Raw genomic sequence first — 26706 nt, 5'->3', positions numbered from 1 at the left:
AGCTGTCATTATTATTGTCGTTATTGCCAGAACAAGACATAAGCTCCCTGAGAGCAAGATCTGGTACCCCAAAGGCCCATTACAGGTGCCCCAAAAATGCCTGCTGAAGGAATACCTTTTACAGCCAACTCCACTCTCCCCACCCTCTCTGCGTGTCTGGCCAGAAATACAACTCTACATTTCTGATGCAACACACATCGTTATCTCTTCAGCGAGATACTCGGGTAACACCTTCTCAGTTTGAAAGCCTGCTTCAGTCTCAGCCCTTCCCCGGTGAGTCCTGCCACCCCGGTTATTTGTCTCCTGCCCAGCTCCTCTCTCCCGGGTCACCTGAGACTGTTGGCCAGGCCACGGTCGGTCTAGAGACGCTGAACGAACGCATTAATACTGTCGGCGTTCTGCTTGGCACTTAATAGACGCTCAATAAACGATGGCTATGATCGTTGTTGATCTTTACAATTCCCAACCAGCCGTCATCCACTCTCCGCCCCCTCCCCCCGGAGCTAGGCCCGCATCGTTCGCCTTGTGGGGGATGGGTCTCCGCCGGGGTCGGGGGACCCGGGGATCGACTCTCGCGTCTGCTTCCCCCCATCGCGGTGCGATTCCCGGGCAGGGCTGAGGCCGCGGGTCCCCCGGGGACGCCCCGGCGGGCGGGAGGCCGGGAGGAGCTGCCGCCGACGCATCCGCCGCCGCCGCAGGAGGCGGAGCGCTGCACCTGGCGGCGGGTCCTCCGCGCTTGGCCCTGAAACGGGTCCAGCCGGTAGCGAGCGGCGGAGGCCGGGCGGGAGGAAGAGGCAGGAGGGGAGAGAGCGAGGAGGTCGGGCTGGCCGGTGCGCTCGGCTCGCCGCTCCTGCTCTCCCCACCGGCTCGCATTCCCCCGCCGCAGCCCCGGAGGAACCGGCTACCCGCCCGAGATGGTGCGCGCCGCCCCGACAGCCGCCGCCCCGGCGCCCAGAGCCGCCGCCCCGCGCCGGGGGGAGATGGCTCCCCACGCCCCGCGCAGCTGAGCGCCGCCGCCGCCCGCCGCAGGTGAGTCGGGGCCCGGAGCGCCCGGGGACCGAGTCGAGGGCGGGGAGCCCCCCTCCTCCGGCGCGCGCACCTGCTGTGCGGAGGGGGGCTGGCGAGGACGGGCCCCGAGCCCGGGCGTCGGGGCGAAGGGTGTCACCGCTCCCAGCCCCGATCACCCGCTGCTGTCTCCCTCCCCTTGGATTCCCCAGTCGCTTGTCATCTTTTGGGGTGCTGGGGCCGGCTACAGCCGGCACCCCGGCGCGGGCAGCACTTCCGCAAACGTAACTGGAGTCAGGAAAACAAAGGCGCTGCCCAAGGGAGCCCTCGCCCGGCGCCGGCAGCAGCCGGGGTGCGGGGTGAGGTTGGGCCCCAGTGTCCAGGCCCTTCTTGGCCGAGCCCCACTCACGCCCTTGCCATAAACATCGTCGGGAGAAAGGGAGGCGAAAACCAGCAGCCAGCCAGCGAACAGATACATAGCCACTTGTGTGGCTAGAGGAGGAAATTGACAGCGTCTGCTTCCCCCAGGTGAACAAATAGGAAAAAAAAAAAAAAAAACAACAAACCTCTTTCCCTTGCCTGCTACCATCCTAGAAGAAATACACCACCTCTGTGCTTCTTTACTTCAACTTGGCCTAACGTGTCCCTAGAGCCATTTTGAGGTAACACTAGGGGTTTCTAGTCCTTTGGAGTCCTGTTTATCTTCTACACAGGCCCCTACAAATTTAAGTAGGATGGTGAAAAATCCCAAATGCAACTTTCCCCTTCATTTATCCACCCCCAAGTGAACAGGCAGGTGGATTAATTACCGTTAAAGCCAGGACACGGTGCATTTCTCCTCTCCCACACACATTCGCAACCAAGAATGTTTCCTTTCATCCGAAAATATTCAGTAAACAATTTACAGAGCTACTGGAACAGATAAAACCATACCTGTCAGTAATAGGAAAGAACCTTAGAGAGTTGAGGTTTTAATCCCAACTGGTGTCTAGATATTTGTATGCCGTCAGACGGGTCACATCTTGAGCCCCCGTTTTCTCACCTGTCAAAGGAGATGGTTGAACAGTATAGTGGACAAGCTTCCCCCTAATTGTTCTAGAAGTTTAGGATTTTGTGGAAATCTAACCTCTTCAAAATAAATGAATGCAAAAGGTGTGGTGGATGTCCAGCTGACCAAGGAGGTGATAAAAGGAAGCCCCTGGTGTCCGCAGGGCACTTCTTTCCCTAAGACGTGACCACTAGTCTGCTACAGGTGTATGTGTGCATCATTGATGGCCTTGGTAAGTGAAAGGAGAGGACAGGAGGCAGCTTCATTGGAAAGGTCATCTTTTGACACTTTAAGCTGCTGGTCATCAGCAGACATGAGAGGTATTTTCAGTGGTTTTGTGGTGCTCAGATGACTTGTGTTTGTCACAGGTTGTAAAAAAACTTAGGATTGCTTTAAGGAGGAGGCTTGGAAATTGCCACTGAGCCCAGAGCAAGATACCCTTGGGGACTAGGAGGAGAAAGGATCATATTTCAGTAGTGCATTACAGCTACTAGGCATGTTTGCAGTAATTTATTTCTAAGACACTTTCTGTGTCTGTATGAATAAAGTTAATATAAAAACATGAAGCCAAACCAAAACACAAAGATAAGCAAAATAGCGAGGTTTGCAGGTATTTGGTGATCTGAGGTATAAGATCACCAGGTCTAGCATATATAGTTTCTGGATTATTAACGGTAATAAGGCACTTTTTGAGCACTTAGAATGTTTAAGGCACCATCTTAAACACTTAAATTCTAAAACTCTGTAAGATAAGTCTTTTCCCATTTTACGGATGATGAAAAGGAAGCTGAAATGGTTAAGGGACTTACACAAACCTCAAAATCAGTAGGAGGTGGGGTTAGATTTGACCCTGTGTCTCTGCCTTCAAAGCCCAGGGAATTTCCACACGGTGTCCCTCCCTATTCAAGACTCATGAAGCCTCACCACCTACGCAGGTGCCTTCCTTTACTTCTTGCCTTTGAAAATTAATTTCATTTCAATATACATACATTACTATGTTAACATTTATCTATGTAAGATAATCTACATACTTATAGTGCATATATATTTATGCATGTACATTCACACATTTGTTGTCACCATTTGTATGTTGAAGGCAAGTGTAAAAATGATCATAACCAGATATATTAGTATTAGACCGAGAGGTTTTTTGTTTTACTTCTTTTGCTATTCAATAAATCTTGATTTAGCAATCTCATTGTAGGGAAAGGAAGTGCAATACATGTAAATGTGTCTGTTAGCTGCTTTGGCATATTATCTTAGGAAAAAAGTCATGATATGGTAAGTGAAAAAAAGAAATTGCAGAAGATATTTATATACAGACCTGCATACAAGCACACATATATCTTGTTGTCTCTTCGGGTGGCTTCCTGAAAGAAGTGAGTTCAGATGATAAAGAGAGGAGGGTACTTTTCCTTTTTACTTTATAAAGTTATTTTGGGCTTACAAAACATTTTTTCTTTCTTTTTGCAACAGGCACTTGTTCTTTTATTATATAAACTAAATAGAGAAACAAAAAGAGTAGAATTGATTCACTTAATAACAAAATAAGAAAAAAAGTGAATGTGCCTAAACTCTGTAATATTAGAGAAGTGAAACATGGGACTCAGGGTATCAAAGAGGAAGGTGGTATTCTGGAATTTGCAGATAAGGGAGCAAAGAGTGATGAGTCTTGGATGACTAAGTTTTATCTTTTCTAATAATACCTATAGCATAGTCTATAGTACGCCCGATTTTCCTCCATAATAAGAATGCTTTGGTACACACACCCCAATTTTTAAAAATTATTTTATATATTTTTTGGCTGTGCTGGGTCTTTGCTGCCTGCAGTTTTCTCTAGTTGCAGCGAGTGAGGGCTACTCTCTAGCTGCAGTGCACAGGTGTCTCACTGCAGCAGCTTCTCTTAATGGGGAGCAGGGGCTCTAGGGTACACAGGCTGCAGTAGCAGTTCCCAGGCTCTAGAGCACAGGCTCAGTAGTTGTGGCGCATGGGCTTAGTTGCTCTGTGGCGTGTGGGATCTTCCTGGATCAGGGATCAGACCCATGTCTCCTGCGTTGGCAGGTAGATTCTTTACCACTGAGCCACCAGGGAAGCCCACACCCCCACCCCAGTTTATCTGCTGGAGAGGCTGGTAAGAATTTCCTCCTGCTCTTGCTAGTGGTGGCTGTCTTTGGAAGCATGTCTGGCCTTTCTGTAGAAGGTAGGAGCGCGTGCGTTGTGTGCTCAGTCGTGTCTGACTCTTTGCAACCCCTTGGACTGTAGCCCGCCAGGCTCCTCTGTCCATGGGATTTTCCCGGCAAGCATACTGGAGTGGGTTGCCATTTCCTTCTCCAGGGGATCTTCCCAACCCAGGGATCAAATTTGTGTCTCCTGCCTTGGCAAGCAAATTCTTTATCACTGAGCCACCTGGGAAGCCCAGAAGTTAGGAGTAGGAGATATAAATTTACCTGCTGTGTCATTTCTATGAAATGACTTCAGGTGTAATTATTTTTAGTAACATAATTTCAGGAGCAGGAAGCTATTATCAAGTTAATCTAGTCTGATGCTTATATATATATATATATATATATATCCATGCACATATAGTTTAGAAACATACATATGTGTATATGTACATAATCTTGTCTGATGTGTATATATACAATCCCATAATTTGGCTTAGTTTTATATAATACTAATAAAAAGCACCGCTTGGAATTCTTAAAAATTAACACATTTCCCTGCTCAGACTTAGAAATCCAGAATCAAATACATTCACATTTTTCAGAATCAAGAAAACACATTCTTCCTTGTGTTTTGTACATGAAGGAAAAGCGAATAAGATTGGTTTATTGTAAATGTCATAGGCAATCCTGAGAAAAGGATAACGGTAAAATCACTTTGCAGAAGAGATATTCTGACAATTTTAGGTGACATCCAACATTTTGTGTAGGGTTCTAATTCTGTTTTGGGCTGAGGGAAGTCTCAGTCTTTTGCTTTAGGAAACTTTGTTGCTCAGTAGGTCCGCTTTAAACCCAGAAATCAAGTGCAAACTCCGACAGTAGTGCAAAGCCAGTTTGGGTGAAACCTTTTCCTCAGAGCAAAAGGAATGTGCTATTTCCCAGGACACAGCATTTTGGATTCTTGGGAAATTCAGACATATACATCTGCTGTGAATTCTGCATGGGGCAAAGAAGACACCCTGATGTCGCCATCAAGAACATTCCACTTGGATATGATTCTTCCACAGTTAATTACCCAACATTAGCTGTCTGTGGCCCTTATTATACTTTACTGGCATTTTGGAGGGTGAGAAGGCCAGTGTCAGCTTGATTTATTGTCCTAAATCCTGAATGACATGTTTTCCAGTACTTAGCCCTATTGTTGCGTTTCAGTAACATTTGCTTTGTAGCTGTTTTTCCTTCTTTGTATTTACAAGATACTTATTTGCTACTCTGTAAAATGGCTGATGTTGAAGCTGAAACTCCAATACTTTGGCCACCTGATGCGAAGAGCTGACTCATTGGAAAAGACCCTGATGCTGGGAAAGATTGAGGGCAGCAGGAGAAGGGGACGACAGAGGATGAGATGGTTGGATGGCATCACGGACTCAATGGACGTCGGTTTGGGTGGACTCTGGGAGTTGGTGATGGACAGGGAGGCCTGGCGTGCTGCGATTCATGGGGTCGCAAAGAGTCGGACACGACTGTGCGACTGAACTGAAAATGGCATCGTTTAAGTTAGTTGGCTGGGTGACTTGTGCAAACTATGAGAGTCATTTGCTAAGGTAATGGTTTATGGGTGCTGAGCCCAAGTAGAAAACTAAACCAAACCAAACCAAAATAAATAAAAAATGTGGAACACCTAAGCTATGAACCTGTATATTAATATGTGTCTATATTATACTATAGCTATTGCAACTCTGGTTGCTACTCTGTGGCTTTAAATAGCATATGCAAACAGACACACATACACACCCCTACCTGAGCACCAACAAAAAATATCCCAAATGTTGTGTATTAAAAGTAGCTTCCACGACTTCACTGGAGGTCCAGTGGTTACGACTCTGTGCTTCTGCTGTAGGGTGTGCAGGTTCTGTTCCTGGTCAGGGAACGAGGATGCCACATGCCTTGAGGCTTGGCCAGAAAAAAAGAAAAAGTGAAAGTAGCTTTCATCTGCCTTTATCCCTTTGTCAATTACGTTAACGAGATGTTAAGGTTTGGAAATGTGAATGACTGGCCTGTATTACCATGGAACCTGGTGGCCCTACTGAATATTAGGAATAGGAAAGAATGGGGGCAAAGATGGGAAGAATTCTAGGCTCGTAGAAAAACAATATTCCAGAGATATAAAAGAAGATTGAGGAAGGGAGGGCTGAGACACCTTTTCTGACATTTGTTCTGGCCTGTGTTTGAGTAGGGGAGACAGATTCAGAGAATGTCCAGAAAACAGGGAAGTCCAAGTCTGAATGACTCTTTTCTCAACTCTGAATGAGGAAATGTTTTGATCTGAGATCAAGAGTGGAACTTGGGGGAGAGAAAGAGATGGGACGCCGTGAATCAGCGGTGGCCGAGAGAGCTCTGGTGTGGCTTTGTGGGGGATAAAAGGAGAACTGGAAAGAGGAACTGGTGTTGTCTCAACAAGTCTGATTTGTGGATGAATTGTGTCCAGTGAAAGTGAGCAAGAAGCCTAGGCTGGCAGTTAACCCCCGAGTGGTTCCATAGAGTGGGGTAGGTGCTTCTACCCCACTCCCCACGTGGCTACCATGGGGTGAAGATTGGAGACGGGACCAGCAGAGCCCAGCACTCCCAGAGGAGGAGGAGTGGGTCCTTATGAGCCACGTGCTCAATTCTTATAACTGCTCTGGGCATTTTTAGGGATAAGGTTAAGGTAGAATACACTTGGCCCAAGGTAACCAAGGCCTCTCTCAGCAGAGCCAAGCCCAAAGCCCCCACACTAAACACTTAAAACAGAATGATACAAAGTGACACACTCACTCTCTATGACTTTTACAGAAATGCACTGATCCAATCCAGCACAGCCCAGCTTTGGTAGCTACTGTGGAGTGCCTTCTTCTGTTTGAAAATGATTTCTGGGAAATTGTGCTTAATGAATGGGTAGAAGCCAAACTCACCTTTATGAGAGAGTTTGAATAAAAGAGTTTCAAAAGTGCAAAAATGATATCCATTTACCTTTTATTTCCTATTACTGAGGTTCCCTATTTTGAAGATGTTTTATCTTTTAAGAGTGTCTCAAAGCTCTTGTAACTGGCCCTTTCAGTTGTTCCTGCAGGATCCGCACAGTGATAGGCAGACTTCAATTGAGCAAGTCCCAGTGACCTTTCCAGGACTGTAGGATCAAAGGTGTCCCAGTTATCACTCAGATACTTTGTATTTCAAATAATTCCTTTTAAATATGTATTTTCAAAGTGATACTTGTTGGAAAAAAAGCCAATAAACTAAAAGAAAAAAAATTAAAGTAACTCCTAATTTTATTTCTCAGAGATTACCCTTAGTAACATTTTGATATTATTTTCAAATCTTTTTATAAAGTGTATTTTGTATAAAGGACAAAATTTACAAATGTAAACTCTTACAATACATACAGATTTGTGTCTTGCTTTTTTTTCCACTTAATGCTTTTTTTCATGAACATTTCTCCATATTCTATTAATTTTAAGTTCTGTTAAGTTCAGTTTTCCATCCTGTGGGTATAAGGTTCTTTTTTTTCTCTCATGTTCAGATGCATAATTCAACTGCTTTTATTACTGATCACTTACTTTGTATCAGTTTTCATTATTATGATAAACATCCATACACTTAAATCCTTGCCTTCTAGAAAGACTCTTCTTCTACTCTCAGTTAATGAGAGTGCCTATTAATATTTATCTTTCTCAGTTCTGTCAGTTCAGTCGCTCAGTCGTGTCCGACTCTTTGCGACCCCATGAAGTGCAGCACGCCAGGCCTCTCTGTCCATCACCAACTCCCGGAGTCTACCCAAACCCATGTCCATCGAGTCAGTGATGCCATCCAACCATCTCATCCTCTGTCGTCCCCTTCTCCTCCCGCCCCCAATCCTACCCAGCATTAGGGTCTTTTCCAATGAGTCAACCCTTCGCATGAGGTGCCCAAAGTATTGGAGTTTCAGCTTCAACATCAGACATTCCAATGAACACCCAGGATTGATCTCTTTTAGGATGGATTGATTGGATCTCCTTGCAGTCCAAGGGACTCTCAAGAGTCTTCTCTAACACCAGAGTTCAAAAGCATCAATTCTTCGGCGCTCAGCTTTCTTCACCGTCCAACTCTCACATCCATACATGACCACTGGAAAGACCATAGCCTTGACTAGATGGACTTTTGTTGGCAAAGTAATATCTCTGCTTTTAAATATGCTATCTAGGTTGGCCATAACCTTCCTTCCAAGGAGTAAGTGTCTTTTAATTTCATGGCTGCAATCACCATCAGCAGTGATTTTGGAGCCCCCAAAAATAAAGTCTGACACTGTTTCCACTGTTTCCCCATCTATTTCCCATGAAGTGATGGGACCAGATGCCATGATCTTAGTTTTTTGAACGTTGAGCTTTAAGCCAAGTTTTTCACTCTCCTCTTTCACTTTCATCAAGAGGCTCTTCAGTTCTTCTTCACTTTCTGCCATAAGGGTGGTATCATCCACATATCTGAGGTTATTGATATTTCTCCCGGCAATCTTGATTCCAGCTTGTGTTTCTTCCAGCCCAGCGTTTCTCATGATGTACTCTGCATATAAGTTAAATAAGCAGGGTGAGAATGTACAGCCTTGACGTACTCCTTTTCCTATTTTGAACCAGTCTGTTGTTCCATGTCCAGTTCTAACTGTTGCTTCCTGACCTGCATACAGGTTTCTCAAGAGACAGGTCAGATGGTCTGGTATTCCCATCTCTTTCAGAATTTTCCACAGTTTATTGTGATCCACACAGTCAAAGGCTTTGGCATAGTCAATAAAGCAGAAATAGATGTTTTTCTGGTACTCTCTTGCTTTTTCGATGATCCAGTGGATATTGGCAATTTGATCTCTGGTTCCTCTGCCTCTTCTAAAACCAGCTTGAACATCTGGAAGTTCACGGTTCACGTATTGCTGAAGCCTGGCTTGGAGAATTTTGAGCATTACTTTACTAGCATGTGAGATGAGTGCAATTGTGCGGTAGTTTGAGCATTCTTTGGCATTGCCTTTCTTTGGGATTGGAACGAAGACTGACCTCTTCCAGTCCTGTGGCCACTGCTGAGTTTTCCAAATTTGCTGGCATATCGAGTGCAGCACTTTCACAGCATCAGCTTTGAGGATTTGAAATAGCTCAACTGGAATTCCATCACCTCCACTAGCTTTGTTCGTAGTGATGCTTTCTAAGGCCCACTTGACTTCACATTCCAGGATGTCTGGCTCTAGGTGAGTGATCACACCATCGTGATTATCTGGGTCGTGAAGATCTTTTTTGTACAGTTCTTCTGTGTATTCTTGCCACCTCTTCTTAATATCTTCTGCTTCTGTTAGGTCCATCCCATTTCTGTCCTTTATCGAGCCCATCTTTGCATGAAATGTTCCCTTGGTATCTCAAATTTTCTTGAAGAGATCTCTAGTCTTTCCCAATCTGTTGTTTTCCTCTATATCTTTGCACTGATCGCTGAGGAAGGCTTTCTTATCTCTCCTTGCTATTCTTTGGAACTCTGCATTCAGATGGGAATATCTTTCCTTTTCTCCTTTGCTTTTCACTTCTCTTCTCTTCCAAGCTATCTGTAAGGCCTCCTCAGACAGCCATTTTGCTTTTTTGCATTTCTTTTCCATGGGGATTTTCTTGATCCCTGTCTCCCGTACAATGTCACGAACCTCTGTCCATAGTTCATCAGGCACTCTGTCTATCAGGTCTAGACCCTTAAATCTATTTGTCACTTCCACTGTATACTCATAAGGGATTTGATCTAGGTCATACCTGAATGGTCTAGTGGTTTTCCCTACTTTTTTCAATTTAAGTCTGAATTTGGCAATAAGCAGTTCATGATCCGAGCCACAGTCTGCTCCCGGTCTTGTTTTTGCTGACTGTATAGAGCTTCTCCATCTTTGGCTGCAAAGAATATAATCAATCTGATTTTGTTGTTGACCATCTGGTGATGTCCACGTGTAGAGTCTTCTTTTGTGTTGTTGGAATAGGGTGTTTGCTATTACCAGTGCATTCTCGTGGCAAAACTCTATTAGCCTTTGCCCTGCTTCATTCTGTACTCCAAGGCCAAACTTGCCTGTTACGCCAGGTGTTTCTTGACTTCCTACTTTTGCATTCCAGTCCCCTATAATGAAAAGGACATCTTTTTTGGGTGTTAGTTCTAAAAGGTCTTGTAGGTCTTCATAGAATCGTTCAACTTCAGCTTCTTCGGCATTACTAGTTGGGACATAGACTTGGATTACCGTGATATTGAATGGTTTGCCTTGGAAACGAACAGAGATCATTCTATCGTTTTTGAGATTGCATCCAAGTACTGCATTTCGGACTCTTTTGTTGACCATGATGGCTACTCCATTTCTTCTAAGGGATTCTTGCCCACAGTAGTAGATATAATGATCATCTGAGTTAAATTCACCCATTCCAGTCCATCTTAGTTCGCTGATTCCTAGAATGTCGACGTTCACTCTTGCCATCTCCTGTTTGACCACTTCCAATTTGCCTTGATTCATGGACCTAACATTCCAGGTTCCTATGCAATATTGCTCTTTACAGCATCAGACTTTGCATCTATCACCAGTCACATCCACAGTTGGGTTTCGTTTTTGCTTTGGCTCCATCCCATCATTCTTTCTGGAGTTATTTCTCCACTGATCTCCATTAGTATATTGGGCACCTACTGACCTGGGGAGTTCATCTTTCAGTGTCCTATCTTTTTGCCTTTTCATACTGTTCATGGGGTTCTCAAGGCAAGAATACTGAAGTGGTTTGCCATGCCCTTCTCCAGTGGACCACAATCTGTCAGACCTCTCCACCATGACCCATCCGTCTTGGGTGGATATTTTCATTTTCAAAAGTATTAGTATGGTATGTTTATTGAAGTGTCTTATTTCTTTAATGGGCCAGGTAATAAATACTTTTCTGAAACAGACTGATAGCACTTGGTAGCTCTGAATTCAACAGAGTCCTAATAGCATAAAAAGCAAGACAAATTAGATTAGATTACATATGCTGGAATGTGCTTAGTATATAAAATTTTGTTTTAAACTACAGTGTAGTTGGGGGTATAAGGAAAAGTCATTGGTGATAGCTACATGTCTATGGAAGAATGTATTTTAAACTGTGAGATTTATATTTTGATCTAGATTGTAAACTCATAAAAGACATGTCTGAGAAAGAAGCAACTATAAATTTTTGTTTAGAATGCCATGTCTTATATATAGATTGTCCACTCTTTAAGCCTCTTAACTTTCTCAGTGAATAATAATGCCGGAATAAACAAGTAAGTCTATTGAATAAGCCAGTCTTTTATTGACTAAGCATTTATCAAGCACCCATTATAAATATAGCATTATTTTACACAGCTAACACATGTACTGATGTTCTAGCCCAGTGTTATAGAACTAATACTTGGAGTTGTCTTTTTATTTCTCAGTATAATTCTTATTTTTCCACAGTCTAATTTTCCTGTGTTTCTAGTATTTAGTATTTCCTGTGTTTCTAGATTTTAGACTCATAGTCCTATAATAATTGTATTTGCTCAAGTCAGTCCTTTTCTGAACAGATTTGGAAAAAAAAATAAATGTGTGTCTGTGTATATAAAATAAGCATTCACACAGGCTTAAAAATAAAAAACCTTTTAAAAATCAAAAAGCATTTTAATAGAATTGTAATTCCTTTTATAATCATATATATTCTTTATAAATTCCTTCTGGAGTATAAAGTGGTACTTTACAGAGGAGAATCTAAAACTTTAAATAACTCAACTTTCATTATCGACCTTTTAAAAATTCTTTGTCTTAAGCTTTGAAAAGATAAGAAAAGAGAAAGAAAAGCTAAGATTTTTCTGTGTTAACTTCTTGGCAAAGAAACAAAGATTGTGTTTATAATCATTAAAATAGTAAATAATTTGATAATCGAGGCAGTTTTCAAATGATAAAGGTTGACTTGCTATGGCTCCCACTTTAACTGAGTTTGTGCTCATGTTGACCAGGTTTTATGCCTTCCTTTTTCTCTCCTCTTCTAACGCAGTACCTGTTCTGTTACCTACAAGGTGTTTGAAGACACCATAGTTCTCAGGCTCCAACTTGAAGCTAATTGCCCTTGTAGAGGCCCCTGTCTGAGAAACTGCATAATGTTAGAAAGCTAATCGGAATTGCATAAACATTTATTAGAGAAGAAGATAATATGATGGTAGTAGCATCAATATACATTTGAAAATGAGTGGAACATGTATGTATGATGCATTTATTCAGTGGTTTCAAAGACCGCTGGCAGGAACTCCAGTGTTATAGGTTAGAACTGTTGCCCTGTAGGAAGCAAGTGGCTGGTGGTTCCATGCCCACTTCTGTGGCTCCTGGGTGGAGGAGAGTGGGGAAGAACCTCTGAGTGGGGTTGTCTTTCAAGACCTGTTGCTTACATTACAGGTTGAAAAGTATTGAGAAAGAATTTCCCCTAATTTAAAAGTTATGCACGTTGTAACTTTTAGCACTCTTGGTTCAGTCATCTGAGTACCACCACCACTATTTGTAATATTATTTCAGTGGGGAAAAGGTTTCTAAGCTTCAGCTATGAAAGTTCAATGAATATTGCAAACCCAGCCTATTCAGGAGCTTGGTTATTCTAAACAGTTTCATTGATGCATCTGGCTGTTGATCTTGGTTTAGGGAGAGATGACTGTGCACTGGTTCTAATTTTATAAACCTCTGTGACCCCCTTAAATCCTTATATTGTTTTTCTTCTTGAGAAATAAATGCAGAGTGTCACTAACAGCTTGTCCAGTAAATTTCACTTCCTATTTTGGACACCTATTGGATTTTTTTGGTTGGAGAAATTCACAAGATATAAAAAAAATCTTTTTAACATTTTTTTCCATGCTATACTATGAACCATTGCTTGTACCTCACACTGGGCTTGTTTTAAGACAGGACATTTATTTGAGAGAGAGAAGGAAATGAGGTTCTGGGCCTTGCTTTAAATTTATACTGTAACCTCTTGACACAATATTTAAGCAAAAGCCTAAAAGGAATGAGTAGAAATCTGCTTCCATGATGATTGGTAAGGTCTGAGAATCTAAATTACAATTTTTAAAATTGATATTTAAGTGTGTCTTCCACAAAGGGAAAGTGAAAATCCACTTGGCTTTAATTGCTAAAACCTCATTTAGGGTTAAAGTCTATTCTACCTCTCCTCTTCCTGAGATGAAAATAATTTGTTCTTTTCACCATCTTAGCAGGTGAAGGGAAATATGTTAGAGATAGTTTCATCTCCTTTCTTTCACATTTACTATGTTACAAATATAATTAAAATGTTCCTAAGGGGGCTGTATTTTAAATGAATAGTTATTTCTTGCCTGGTTTACTTAATTATTCTAGTTCATAATCCAACAGTGTGTCCTCTAATGAGCCTATGCACCTCCTCCCCACTCCCCAGCTAGGCTCTGGTCATGGAAATGGTTATGGATGTAAATTCACAAGCAATGATGGGTAAAATACTAGCTGGGTTCCAGGGTTCAAGGGTGGTGCCAGAGATTACCACGAGAACACTTGGGAAGAATGCTTTTGGAGTAATGGCAAAATAAGACCCAGAGGTGTAATGAAATATCATACCCTGGAATAAGATCACAGCCACCACCACCGAATTTTCCTATGTTGCTTTTGAGTTAGAAAAATTGCTTTTCCGTACATTATTTCATTTAAGCCCCAGAATCCCTCTGAGAGTTAGTTGACTTGGGTTTGTGTTTTCAGTCTCCATTTTACACTGAGGAAAGGGACGCTGAAAGAGGTACTGCTATGTCAAAGCCAGGAGAGCAACTGGGACTTCTCTCTGCACTTCCTAAAATAAACGTCTACCACATTAAGCCTTAGTAAAACCTTTAGTATCTTGCCATCAGGTGTTTGTAAGAGATAACCAATATTTATTGAGAGCTTAAGAGTAAAGGGCAATATACCAAGTCCTGAATTCTTCCCTCAAGGTATTTATAATCTAGTTGGGGCACACAGGAAATATCTATTAAAAGAGCAATAAAATCACCCCTAAATCATGAAACAGCTCAGGTGTGAGAGCAACCTCCAGAAATTGAGGAAGGAGTCAGGAAAATACTGCCAGTTTATTTGATTTCCAGACATTGTAAAAGATTGCATTAGATTCATGAAGTTCTATCTGCAATGGTTCCATCACAGGATATTAGTATTTGCAATTAGTGTTAAGTGCAGTTGTTGTTTAGTCGCTTAGCTGTGTCTGACTCTTTGTGACCCCATAAACTGTAGCCCGCCAGGCTCCTCTGTCCATGGGATTTCCCAGGCAAGAATACTGGAGTGGGTTGCCGTTTAATTTTCCAGGGGATCTTCATGACTTAGGGGTCAAACCCACGTCTTCTGCATTGGCAGGCAGGTTCTTTACCACTGAGTCACAGTACAATAAAAGATCAAATGTTTGGAAATCCTTAGTAGAGGTTGCAGTAGCAGAATGCTGCCGATCTGTTTTCCATGCTGAAACTCTAACGATCATTTTAAAATACAGATGTGGTCATTCTGCCCTCCTTTTCTCTGGTGGCTCTCCATTGTGCTCAAAATAAATACATGCACATGTTCTTTCAGATCAGGCACTATGCTAAGAGTTCAACAGGCATCATATTTTTTTTCATCCTCACGGCTACCCTAATGGAAAAATATCCCTATATTCCTCATGTTGTAGATGAGGAAGAATAAGACTTCAAGAAGTTGGAAGCCTTCCCAAGGCTACAGAGCTTGATGGTGGCAGAGTGAGGATCTCAGTCTCTGCCCGTCTCACTTCCCACTCAGGAACGCCTTGGCATCGTGCTCAGCACCTCCCTTGCTCCTCCTTTGTGGGTGTCTCTTACTCATCCTTTAAGACTCCCGCTCTGTTAAGGCCTCACACCAGAGACTCCTGTGTCACCCTTGCTTGCACCTACCTTTGGCTCACAACTGGATTCGATAGCAGGGACAGCAGGTTCTTCACTGTTTGAATTATTGCTCACCAAGCATGCATCCCATCTAATAGTTGATGCTAGATTTATATTTGTGGGATTAAAAAAAAGAATGTCTTTGTCTTCATTGTTATTGTTTAGTCACTAAGTTGTGTCCAATTCCTTTGCAATCCCGTGGAGTGTAGCCTACCAGGCTCCTCTCTGTCCTTAGGATTTCCCAAGAATACTGGAGTGGGTTGCGATTTCCTTCTCCAGGGGTCTTGCCAACCCAGGGAGCGAACCCGCGTCTTCTGCACTGGCAGGCAGATTCTTTACCACTGAGCCACTAGGGAAGCCTTTTATCTTCATTATCAGCCCCTAATGTAGTATTTTGTATTCTATCCGTTCGTCCTATAGCTTACTACTTGAGGCCTCCTGTAAGCTATTACTGTCTGCTCACCTCATTTGCTCGTCAGCCCCAGGGTTAACCTTGTAAGAATGTCTTGCTGTCTTTTCTTTCCCCCACCTTGGAGTAGTTTTCTCATCCTCTTAGCCTAAAGCATAACCCTGCACATCTTTCAAGGGTCAGGTTAAGTCCCTCATCCTCTTGACAGCTCCCGTCTGGAATCTGGGCTCTCTTCTCTGAACTCTGGAAGCACCCCTATTGTCATGAACATTTTTTGATGATTATGCAGTGTTCTGTGGCTTCCATTATTCTTCTGACCTGTCATTTAAACCTTCCTTGTGTTTTGGGCTCACCTCGTTAACAATGAAGTCTTTGAGACCCAAGACCAGGTCTTTGGCTCCCTGTCTAGTAGCTGCCCAGCGGGTCAAGAGGCAGTAACTTTAAGAGAAGAGACTTCTCGATTTGAATCCCAGCTCTGCCACTTATTCCCTTGGGGTAATTATTTACCTTCTTTGTTTCTCAATTTCCTCTTCTGAAAAGTGGGGGAAGTAATCATATTGCACCAGAGAACTGTTGTGAGGAATAATGAGTTAGTCCATTTTAAGCCCACAGCAAGTGTTGTTTAAATGTTGTGTTTTATTTAGTAATAACAGTGAGAATAATATAGCCCACTAAGATCCTATTAAAATACAAAAATGTGGTTTAAAGTGGGCAGCCGCAGGCTAGGAATTAACCACCATACGAATCAGTTTGTCACCTAGCAGACACATTTTGCTACAAGCTTGGGAAAGGTCCACCATGAATGACAAGAAACGGCAGGTTCTGGGTTCTGGGAAGGGTTGTGGGGAGTCTGTGGGTAGCACTGAGCACCTGCAGGGCTCAAGCTGGACCCTGGAGAATCAGACAGGGTTGACAGGACTAGAACTGCTTCAGTTCTTTCACGATTTCATGCAGCCATAAAGGAGTCATGTCAAAATGCTTGCAGAGGAAGAGGCAGATTCCACAACAGTCATTCACCTTTGCACACCTTAGTGCCCTTGCAGCATGTGGAACTGTTATAAAACCAACCTTCTATTTCTTTTTCATGATGTTGGCTCAGTGTGTAGCAGATGCTAAAGCAGTCCTTGTTGAAAAAAGGGCTGTTGGAATTGACATTGAGTGCTGTGCGTTTAAGGAAAACTCTATTCTGGAAAACACTAGGGGTTGAACTGAACAGTTCACAGTGTAGTGTGTGAATACCAGGATGCTAAGTCTCATTTTTTTTTTTTTTCTAGTGCATTGTTTTTATTTTTTATTTTTTTTTAAATTAATTTATTTATTTTAGTTGGAGGCTAATTACAATATTGTAGTGGTTTTTGCCATACACTGACATGAATCAGCCATGGGTTTACATGTGTGCCCCATCCTGAACCCCCGTCCCACCTCCCTCCCTATCCCATCTCTCTGGGTCATCCCATTGCCCCGGCCCTGAGCATTTGTCTCATGCATCGAACCTGAACTGCCGATCTGTTTCACATATGATAATATACATGTTTCAATGCTATTCTCTCAGATCGTCCCACCCTCACCTTCTCCCTCAGAGTCCATAAGACTGTTCTATGCATCTGTGTCTCTTTTTCTGTCTCGCATATAGAGTTATTGTTACCATCTTTCAAATTCCATATATATGCATTAGTATACTGTATTGGTGTTTTTCTTTCTGGCTTACTTCACTCTGTATGATGGGCTCCAGTTTCATCCATCTCAATAGAACTGATTCAGATGTATTCCTTTTAATGGCTGAGTAATATTCCATTGTGTATATGTACCACAGCTTCCTTACCCATTTATCTGCCGACAGACATCTAGGTTGCTTCCATGTCCTAGCTATTGTAAACAGTGCTGCGATGAACATTGGGGTACACTTGTCTGTTTCAATTCTGGTTTCCTTGGTGTGTATACCCAGCAGTGGGATTGCTGGGTCATATGGCAGTTCTATTTCCAGTTTTTTAAGAAATCTCCACACTGTTCTCCATAGTGGCTGTACTAGTTTGCATTCTCACCAACAGTGTAAGAGGGTTCCCTTTTCTCCACACCCTCTCCAGCATTTATTGCTTATAGGCTTTTTGATAGCAGCCATTCTGACCATGTGAGATGGTACCTCATTGTGGTTTTGATTTGCATTTCTCTGATAATGAGTGATGTTGAGCATCTTTTCATGTGTCTGTTAGCCATCTGTATGTCTTCTTTGGAGAAATGTCTGTTTAGTTCTTTGGCCCATTTTTTGATCGGGTCATTTATTTTTCTGGAATTCAGCTGCAGGAGTTGCTTGTGTATTTTTGAGATTAATTCTTTGTCTGTTGCTTCGTTTGCTATTATTTCCTCCCGTTCTGAAGACTGTCTTTTCACCTTGCTTATAGTTTCCTTTGTTGTGCAAAAGCTTTTAATTTTAATTAGGTCCCACTTGTTTATTTTTCTTTTATTTCCAATATTCTGGGAGGTGGGTCATAGAGGATCCTGCTGTGCTTTATGTCAGAGGGTGTTTTGCCTATGTTTTCCTCTAGGAGTTTTATATTTTCTGCTCTTACATTTAGATCTTTAATCCATTTTGAGTTTATTTTTGTGTGTGGTGTTAGAAAGTGTTCTAGTTTCATTCTTTTACAAGTGGTTGACCAGTTTTCCCAGCACCACTTGTTAAAGAGATTGTCTTTTCTCCATTGTATATTCTTGCCTCCTTTGTCGAAGATAAGGTGTCCATAGGTGCATGGATTTATCTCTGGGCTTTCTATTTTGTTCCATTGATCTATATTTCTGTCTGTGTGCCAGTACCATACTGTCTTGATGACTGTGGCTTTGTAATAGCTAAGGCTCATTTAGAGTGGTTTCTCCATGTCTGTGTTGGGAATAAACTGCAGCCGTAGTTAGAGTTCTGCTGTATGATCCAAGTTGCTCAGAAGCCTAGTGAGTGGTCCGTAAGAGCTAACAGGGTAGAGCTAGCTTCGAGGGTTCAGGAAGTGGGTTTACCCATCTGCAGCTTCAGTTCTGGTCTCTGGGCAGCTTCGTGTTAAGAGAGCAATGTTGCCAGAAGGAAATGTCTCCCTTCTGGGTAAGCCAGGGGTTGTTTCCTCTCCATCACCGATGGTTATGTCACTGCTACAGTAAAGCACACGTCATCATAGTGTGTTGGTAGATCTGACCTTTGGCATTTGTTGTTCCAAGTAATATATTCAGGTTTAAGATTTTTTTCTTCAAAAGTTGAATCCACTTCCATACTCATCTACTTGTGGATAACTCAATATATGTTTTAGCAGTTTGAATTTAAATATTTAATGAAGAAAGCTATCAATTTTAACAAGAATGATTTCATCACCTCTCATCAATAATTCAGAAATACCTGCTATTTTTTAATGACTTGGTGGAGATACACTTGAATGCCTTTCCAGGTTTTCACAATAATGATGTTGATTACTATCATTAGAGAGTGCCAGGTGAGAAAATTTTTCTGATTTTCTGAAAAACAAAAGCCCCTCCTGCCCTCTTTATTCAAGTAGGATTAACTGCAAACCTATAATCAAGATTTTCCAGAGAAGTTCATAGGTTTATTTCTGCTTATAATTTAAAATGTCTTCTCCCTTTTTAAAAGTGTGTTTTAAAAAATCTTTAAGATTCAGAAGTTTAAAACAAAATATTAGCTTAATGGGTTCAAGTTGATGGACTGTTAAATAAACAAAATCTCTCCTAGGTTTGCAAACAGAGTAAGTACTTCATCCAACATATAAATATTCTTTTTTTTTTTTTTTTTAATTAATTTATTTTATTTTATTTTATTTTATTTATTATTTTTTTTTAATAAATTTATTTATTTTAGTTGGGGGCCAATCACTTCACAACATTGCAATAGTTTTTGCCATACATTGACATGAATCAGCCATGGGTTTACATGTGTTCCCCCTCCTGGACCCCCCACCCACCTCCCTCCCCATCCCATCCTTCTGGATCATCCCATTGCCCCGGCCCTGAGCCCTTGTCTCATGCATCGAACATGGAATGGTGTTCTGTTTCACATATGATAATATACATGTTTCAATGCTATTCTCCCAGAACGTCCCACCCTCACCTTCTCCCTCAGAGTCCATAAAATTGTTCCATGCATCTGTGTCTCTTATTCTGTCTCGCATATAGGGTTATTGTTACCATCTTTCAAATTCCATATATATGCATTAGTATACTGTATTGTTGTTTTTCTTTCTGGCTTACTTCACTCTGTATAATGGGCTCCAGTTTCATCCATCTCAGTAGAACCGATTCAAATGTATTTTTTTTAATGGCTGAGTAATATTCCATTGTGTATATGTACCACAGCTTCCTTATCCATTCGTCTGCTGATGGACATCTAGGTTGCTTCCATGTCCTGGCTATTGTAAACAGTGCTGCGATGAACATTGGGGTACACGCGTCTCTTTCAATTCTGGTTTCCTCGGTGTATATGCCCAGCAGTGGGATTGCTGGGTCATATGGCAGTTCTATTCCCAGTTTTTTAAGGAATCTCCACACTGTTCTCCATAGTGGCTGTACTAGTTTGCATTCCCACCAACAGTGTAAGAGGGTTCCCTTTTCTCCACACCCTCTCCAGCATTTATTGCTTGTAGACTTTTGGATAGCAGCCATTCTGACTGGTGTGAAATGATACCTCATTGTGGTTTTGATTTGCATTTCTCTAATAATGAGTGATGTTGAGCATCTTTTCATGTGTTTGTTAGCCATCTGTATGTCTTCTTTGGAGAAATGTCTGTTTAGTTCTTTGGCCCATTTTTTGATCGGGTTGTTTATTTTTCGGGAATTCAGCTGCAGAAGTTGCTTGTATATTTTTGATATTAATTGTTTGTCTGTTGCTTCATTTGCTATTATTTTCTCCCATTCTGAAGGCTGTCTTTTCACCTTGTTTATAGTTTCCTTTGTTGTGCAAAAGCTTTTAATTTTAATTAGGTCCCATTTGTTTATTTTTGCTTTTATTTCCAATATTCTAGGAGGTGGGTCATGGAGGATCCTGCTGTGATTTATGTCGGAGAGTGTTTTGCCTATGTTTTCCTCTAGGAGTTTTATTGTTTCTGGTCTTACATTTAGATCTTTAATCCATTTTGAGTTTATTTTTGTGTACGGTGTTAGGAAATGTTCTAGTTTCATTCTTTTACAAGTGGTTGACCAGTTTTCCCAGCACCACTTGTTAAAGAGATTGTCTTTTCTCCATTGAATATTCTTGCCTCCTTTGTCGAAGATAAGGTGTCCATAGGTGCGTGGGTTTATCTCTGGGCTTTCTATTTTGTTCCATTGATCTATATTTCTATCTTTGTTCCAGTACCATACTGTCTTGATGACTGTGGCTTTGTAGTAGAGCCTGAAGTCAGGCAGGTTGATTCCTCCAGTTCCATTCTTCTTCCTCAAGATTGCTTTGGCTATTCGAGGTTTCTTATATTTCCATACAAATTGTGAGATGATTTGTTCTAGTTCTGTGAAAAATACCATTGGTAGCTTGATAGGGATTGCATTGAATCTATAGATTGCTTTGGATAGTATACTCATTTTCACTATATTAATTCTTCCAATCCATGAACACGGTATATTTCTCCATCTGTTTGTGTCCTCTTTGATTTCTTTCATCAGTGTTTTATAGTTTTCTATATATAAGTCTTTTGTTTCTTTAGGTAGATATATTCCTAAGTATTTTATTCTTTTTGATGCAATGGTGAATGGTATTGTTTCCTTAATTTCTCTTTCTGTTTTCTCATTATTGGAGTATAGGAATGCAAGGGATTTCTGTGTGTTAATTTTATATCCTGCAACTTTACTATATTCATTGATCAACTCTAGTAATTTACTAGTAGAGTCTTTAGGGTTTTCTATGTAGAGAATCATGTCGTCTGCAAACAGTGAGAGTTTTACTTCTTCTTTTCCTATCTGTATTCCTTTTATTTCTTTTTCAGCTCTGATTGCTGTGGCCAAAACTTCCAAAACTATGTTGAATAGTAGTGGTGAAAGTGGGCATCCTTGCCTTGTTCCTGACTTTAGGGGAAATGCTTTCAATTTTTCACCATTGAGGATAATGTTTGCTGTGGGTTTGTCATATATAGCTTTTATTATGTTGAGATATGTTCCTTCTATTCCTGCTTTCTGGAGGGTTTTAATCATAAATGGATGCTGAATTTTGTCAAAGGCTTTTTCTGCATCTATTGAGATAACCATATGGTTTTTTTCTTTCAATTTGTTAATGTGGTGTATTACATTGATTGATTTGCGGATGTTAAAAAAACCTTGCATTCCTGGGATAAAGCCCACTTGGTCATGATGTATGATCTTTTTAATATGATGTTGTCATCCAACATATAAATATTCTTAATGTTCCCTATAGTTATTCTGTCAATCCTTACGGCAAATTAAATGTAATCTAAGTCAGCCAAAGCATGTCTTGCCTTAGGATACGTTTTAATTTTATTAAAACACAGAGGTTTTGGGAGAGTTAATTTGTTTCTTTTTTTTGTTCCTGACCTTTTAATTACACAGATGGCTATCAGTTCAGTTCAGTCACTCAGTCGTGTCCAACTCTTTGCGACCCCATGGACTGCAGCATGCCAGACCTTCCTGTCCAACACCAACTGCTGGAGCTTACTCAAACTCATGTCCATTGAGTCAGTGATGCCATCCAACCATCTCATCCTCTGTCATCCCCTTTTCCTCCCGCCTTCAATCTTTCCCAGCATCAGGGTCTTTTCCAATTAGTCAGTTCTTTGCATCAGGTGGCCAAAGTATTGGAGTTTCAGCTTCAGCATCAGTCCTTCCAATGAATATTCACACTGATTTCCTTTAGGATGGACTGGTTGGATCTCCTTGCAGTCCAAGGGATTCTCAAGAGTCTTCTCCAACACCACAGTTCAAAAGCATCAGTTCTTTGGCGCTCAGCTTTCTTTATAGTCCAACTCTCACATCCATACATAACTACTGGAAAAACCATAGCTTTGACTAGATGGACCTTTGTTGGCAAAGTAATGTCTCTGCTTTTTAATATGCTGTCTAGGTCGGTCATAGCTCTTCTTCTAAGGAGCAAGCGTCCTTCAATTTCTGCAGCCACCATCTGCAGTGATTTTGGAGCCCCCTAAAATTATGTCTGTCGCTGTTTCCATTGTTCCCCTATCAATTTGCCATGAAGTGATGGGATCAGATGCCATAATCTTAGTTTTCTGAATATTGAGCTTTAAACCAACTTTTTCACTCTCTTCTTTCACTTTCATCAAGAGGGTCTTTAGTTCTTCTTCTCTTTCTGCCATAAGGGTGGTGTCATCTGCATATGAGGTTACTGATATTATTATTGATATCATATTATCATATTATCATGATATATTGATATTATCTGAGGTTATTGATATTTCTCCCGGCAATCTTGATTCCAGCTTGTGCTTCCTCCAGCCCAGCGTTTCTCATGATGTACTTTGCATATAAGTTAAATAAGCAGGGTAACAATATACAGCCTTGACATACTCCTTTCCCGATTTGGAATCAGTTTGGAACCAGTCTACAGATAGCTATAGTTAAATACTTTATTTTGTTTCTGTATTCACAATGTGGATCATCTCAGTTCCTTTTCTTCAATATCTAAGGATGACTGAAAATTTCAGAGTCTAAACACTAATATCCTGAGTTGAAATGAAAAGTTTTTGTTTGTATTTTTAGATTTGAAATTCATGTAAAAAAGTTACTGAATGTGACATTCATATAACAGGTACTGAGTGTCATATTGCAGGAACATTTTCTTCACTACTTTGCATTGGTTGATACTATGAGAACTGCTTAACACCTGGACTCATGTAAGAAGAGAATCCTTTCATAACCTTATGATAATCAAAAATCATTTGAATCTGATGGAGAGGAAAGAATAGTTTAGGGGAAAGTCACTCATCAAGGTTTAAATCAACCTCCTAATGTAAGATATTTTGCAACTTTGAATTAGCATTTGGGCATTAGTTCTTCATCGTCCCTAGAACAATTTAGAAATTATGCTTTTTAAAGGCAACTTTGTGTCCTTCTCTGACCTACTTGTTATAGAATCAGCAGTTGATTTATGGAGAATAATTAAATAAAGGCCACCTGGCTAGAATTCATGCAGTTAGAATTTGATCTGTACAAATCTGAAAACTCTTTTTAGTCTGTGATAGAAGGATACTAGTAACTGCTTTTGATTATTATCTTTCAACAAGACGAAGCTCTTACGACTGCATAATTATTTTTTAGCTTTGATTTTTATTTTTAAATTGAGGTATGTATATACAAAGCTTTTTAAAAAAAACTGAGCAAGTTTGCAGGGCTTTTTTTTTTAATTAGACTTTTTACACCATCTTGCCTCATTTCCTCTCTCAGAGGCAAATAATACATTCTCTGCTTTTAAGGTGATTATTTTGATATTCACCAGTGTGTTTTGAAATTAAAAGCTTGTATTCTGAGTTCGTGGTTTTTAAATGAAGGCATTATCTATTGTTTTCCCACAGTGGAAAATACAGAGCTAACTGTCCATCCTGCCTTGGCTCTCCATGCCCATTCAGCCTTCTCATTTCCCTTTTTTCTTCATATAATTACGTGGCAATTTTGATTAGTTTAGTAGTCACTGCTCACATTACTGTGACCATGTAGCTGAGATATGTATGAATAGTGAAGTATGATTATTTGTCTTTCCTGTGCAACTTTTTGTTTTCTTATAGGGTTTTATTTACCTTTCTCTACACTTACCAGTAATTAATCCCTAAACTCTCATCAATGGTCTAACCTTAGTGCATTCAGATGTACTGATATTCTGTCAGTGTCACTTTGCTGGCAAAGCATCTGCTGGAGCCTGCAGACCTGCCCCAGTGACACTGGCGGCCCTTTGTGTCATCCTAGGACCTCTAGTCACCATCACACCATCTTTCCTTTGCTTCTCTCCTGTGTTAGTTCTCTTATTTTCTCTTATTCATGTCTTACTCTCTCTTGTTTTATTCCCTTGTTTTGGCGGTGCTCAACCTAAGAAAGGATATATGAGACGTGCATTTGTTTTTTGAGAAATTGCAAATTTCTGTTTCCCCCTATCAACTTGAGTGATAATTTGGTTGGGAATAGCTTCCAGGGAGGGTTATCGCTGAGATTCCTGAAGCCATTCTGGTTCCTGGTCCTTAGTATGTGACATATTTTATTCTCCGAAAGTTTGTAGGGCCATCCGTTCGTTCTCGAGTTCTGAAAGTTTGCTCATGTGCTTTGGCTTGGGTCTGCTTTATCCAGTGTGTCAAGTACTCCATGGTCATTTCAGACAACTTGTATCTTTCAGTTCTGAGAAATTTTCTTGAATTAAAAAATCTCCATCTCTTCCTTTTCTCTGTTTTGTCTCGGAGTCCAGTTTTTTAGATACCTGTCTTTTTGAGTGATCCTATAATTGTCTTTTCTCTTCTACTTTCATATCTTTTCTTTTTATATTTTAAGTCTTTAAGTTCATTTTTTTTTTCGTGTTTCACTTTATTTTTTTAATTTTATTTTTAATTGGAGGATAATTGCTTTACAGTGTTGTGTTGTTTCTGTCATACACCAGTGTGAATTAGCCATGAGTATATGTGTGTGTATGTGTGTCTATATGTACATATATCCCCTCCCTCTTGAGCCTCCTTCCCACCCCACCCCCCAAGTTAATTTTCTGTTGAAAAATAATATAGTTTGCTGACTTCTTACAAAGTGAAAACTTCCATCTAATAGAAGATCCAGATTAAAAAAGAAAACAGTTGTCAGAACCCCAGAACTTCTTCTAGCTACTACCTCACCCCAAGGTAACTGCTATCTTGAGTTTTTAAAATTAACCTCTTTTATTCTGAGATAACTGTGGATTCACATACAATTATAGGAAATAATACAGAGATAGCCCATTTATCCAGTACCCACTTTTCCCCGGTGGTAACATCTTGCAAAACCATTAGTGTAATAGCTGACACTGATGCAGTCAAGATGCAGAACCCTTTCAGGCACCAGATCCCTCCGGTCGCACTTCTGCAGCCACCTCCACTTTCCTCCCACCACCACTCCCTGCTGAACCCTCAGCAGCCTCTTGTGTTCTCCACATCAGTGACTTTGTCACTCCTAGGATGATCTGTGAATGGAATCATGGAGTACATAATCTTTTGAGATTGGCTTTTTTCACTCTTTATAATTCTCTGGAGATTTATTCAGGTTACTGTGTCAATCATTTATTCCCTTTTATTGCTGAACAATTTTCAGTGGTATTGAGGTACCATGGTTTGTTTAACCATTCATCCACGATGGACACCTGAGTTGTTTCCAGGTTTTGGCTATTACAAATAAAGCTGCTATAAACATTTGTGAACAGGTTTTTGTGTGAAAATAAGTTTTCACTTTTCTGGGATAAATGCCCCAAAGTGCAATTGCTGGGTCACATGGTAGTCACTGTTTAAATTTATAAGAAACTGCCAAACTGCTTTGCAGAGTGACTGTACCATTTAACATCTCTGACAGCAACGTATGAATGATCTAATTTCTCTTTATTGATGTCAGAATTTGGTGTTGTTACTATTTTTATTTTATCCATTCTTATAGATATGTAGTGGTATATCATGTTTTTAACTTACATTTTCCTAACGGTTAGTGACAATGAACATTTTTTCATAAGTTTATTTGCATCTGTATATCCTATATATTCTCTTTGGTGAAATGTCTCTTCATGTCTTGTCTGTTTTTTAACTGGATTGTTTGGTATATTTCCTGTTGAGTTTTGAGAATTCTTTACATATTCTAGATACTAGCCCTTTATTGAATATGTGGCTTGCAAATATTTTCTCCCAGTCTACAGCTTGTCTTTTCTTTTTTTTTGGTTTTGATGAGTCTTCTTTGTGGTGTATGGGCTCAATTGCCCCTTAGCATATGGAATCTTCCTGGACCAGGGATTGAACTCACTTCTCCTGCACTGGAAGGCGGATTCTTTACCACTAGCCCACCAGCAAAAGTTCTCTTTTCATTCTTTTAATAGAGTCTTTCTCAGAGCAAAAGTTTTTAATTTTTAAAAAATTTATTTAATTTTAATTGGAGAATAACTACTTTACAATGTTGTGTTGGTTTCAGCCAAAAGTTTTTAATTTTGATAAGGTCTCATTTAC

The 26706-nt window shown here is 40.7% G+C and overlaps 1 protein-coding gene across 1 annotated transcript in view; it reads left to right on the top strand.

Moving 5' to 3' along the window:
• Positions 1-694: 694 nt before the first annotated feature.
• The window catches only part of MFSD6 (major facilitator superfamily domain containing 6), a 93027-nt gene continuing 67015 nt past the window's right edge, over positions 695-26706 (top strand). The window contains exon 1 of the mRNA XM_081581210.1: positions 695-1029. The gene's annotated coding sequence lies outside the window, so the exon portion shown is untranslated. The remainder of the gene's footprint in view (positions 1030-26706) is intronic.

Source organism: Giraffa tippelskirchi, chromosome 3 (assembly GCF_054371585.1).
Source record: "Giraffa tippelskirchi isolate mGirTip1 chromosome 3, T2T-mGirTip1v1.2.pri, whole genome shotgun sequence".
NCBI classification, from domain to species: domain Eukaryota; kingdom Metazoa; phylum Chordata; class Mammalia; order Artiodactyla; family Giraffidae; genus Giraffa; species Giraffa tippelskirchi.
Note: the sequence above shows the minus strand (reverse complement) of the source record. Positions and strands in the feature narration are given on the sequence as shown.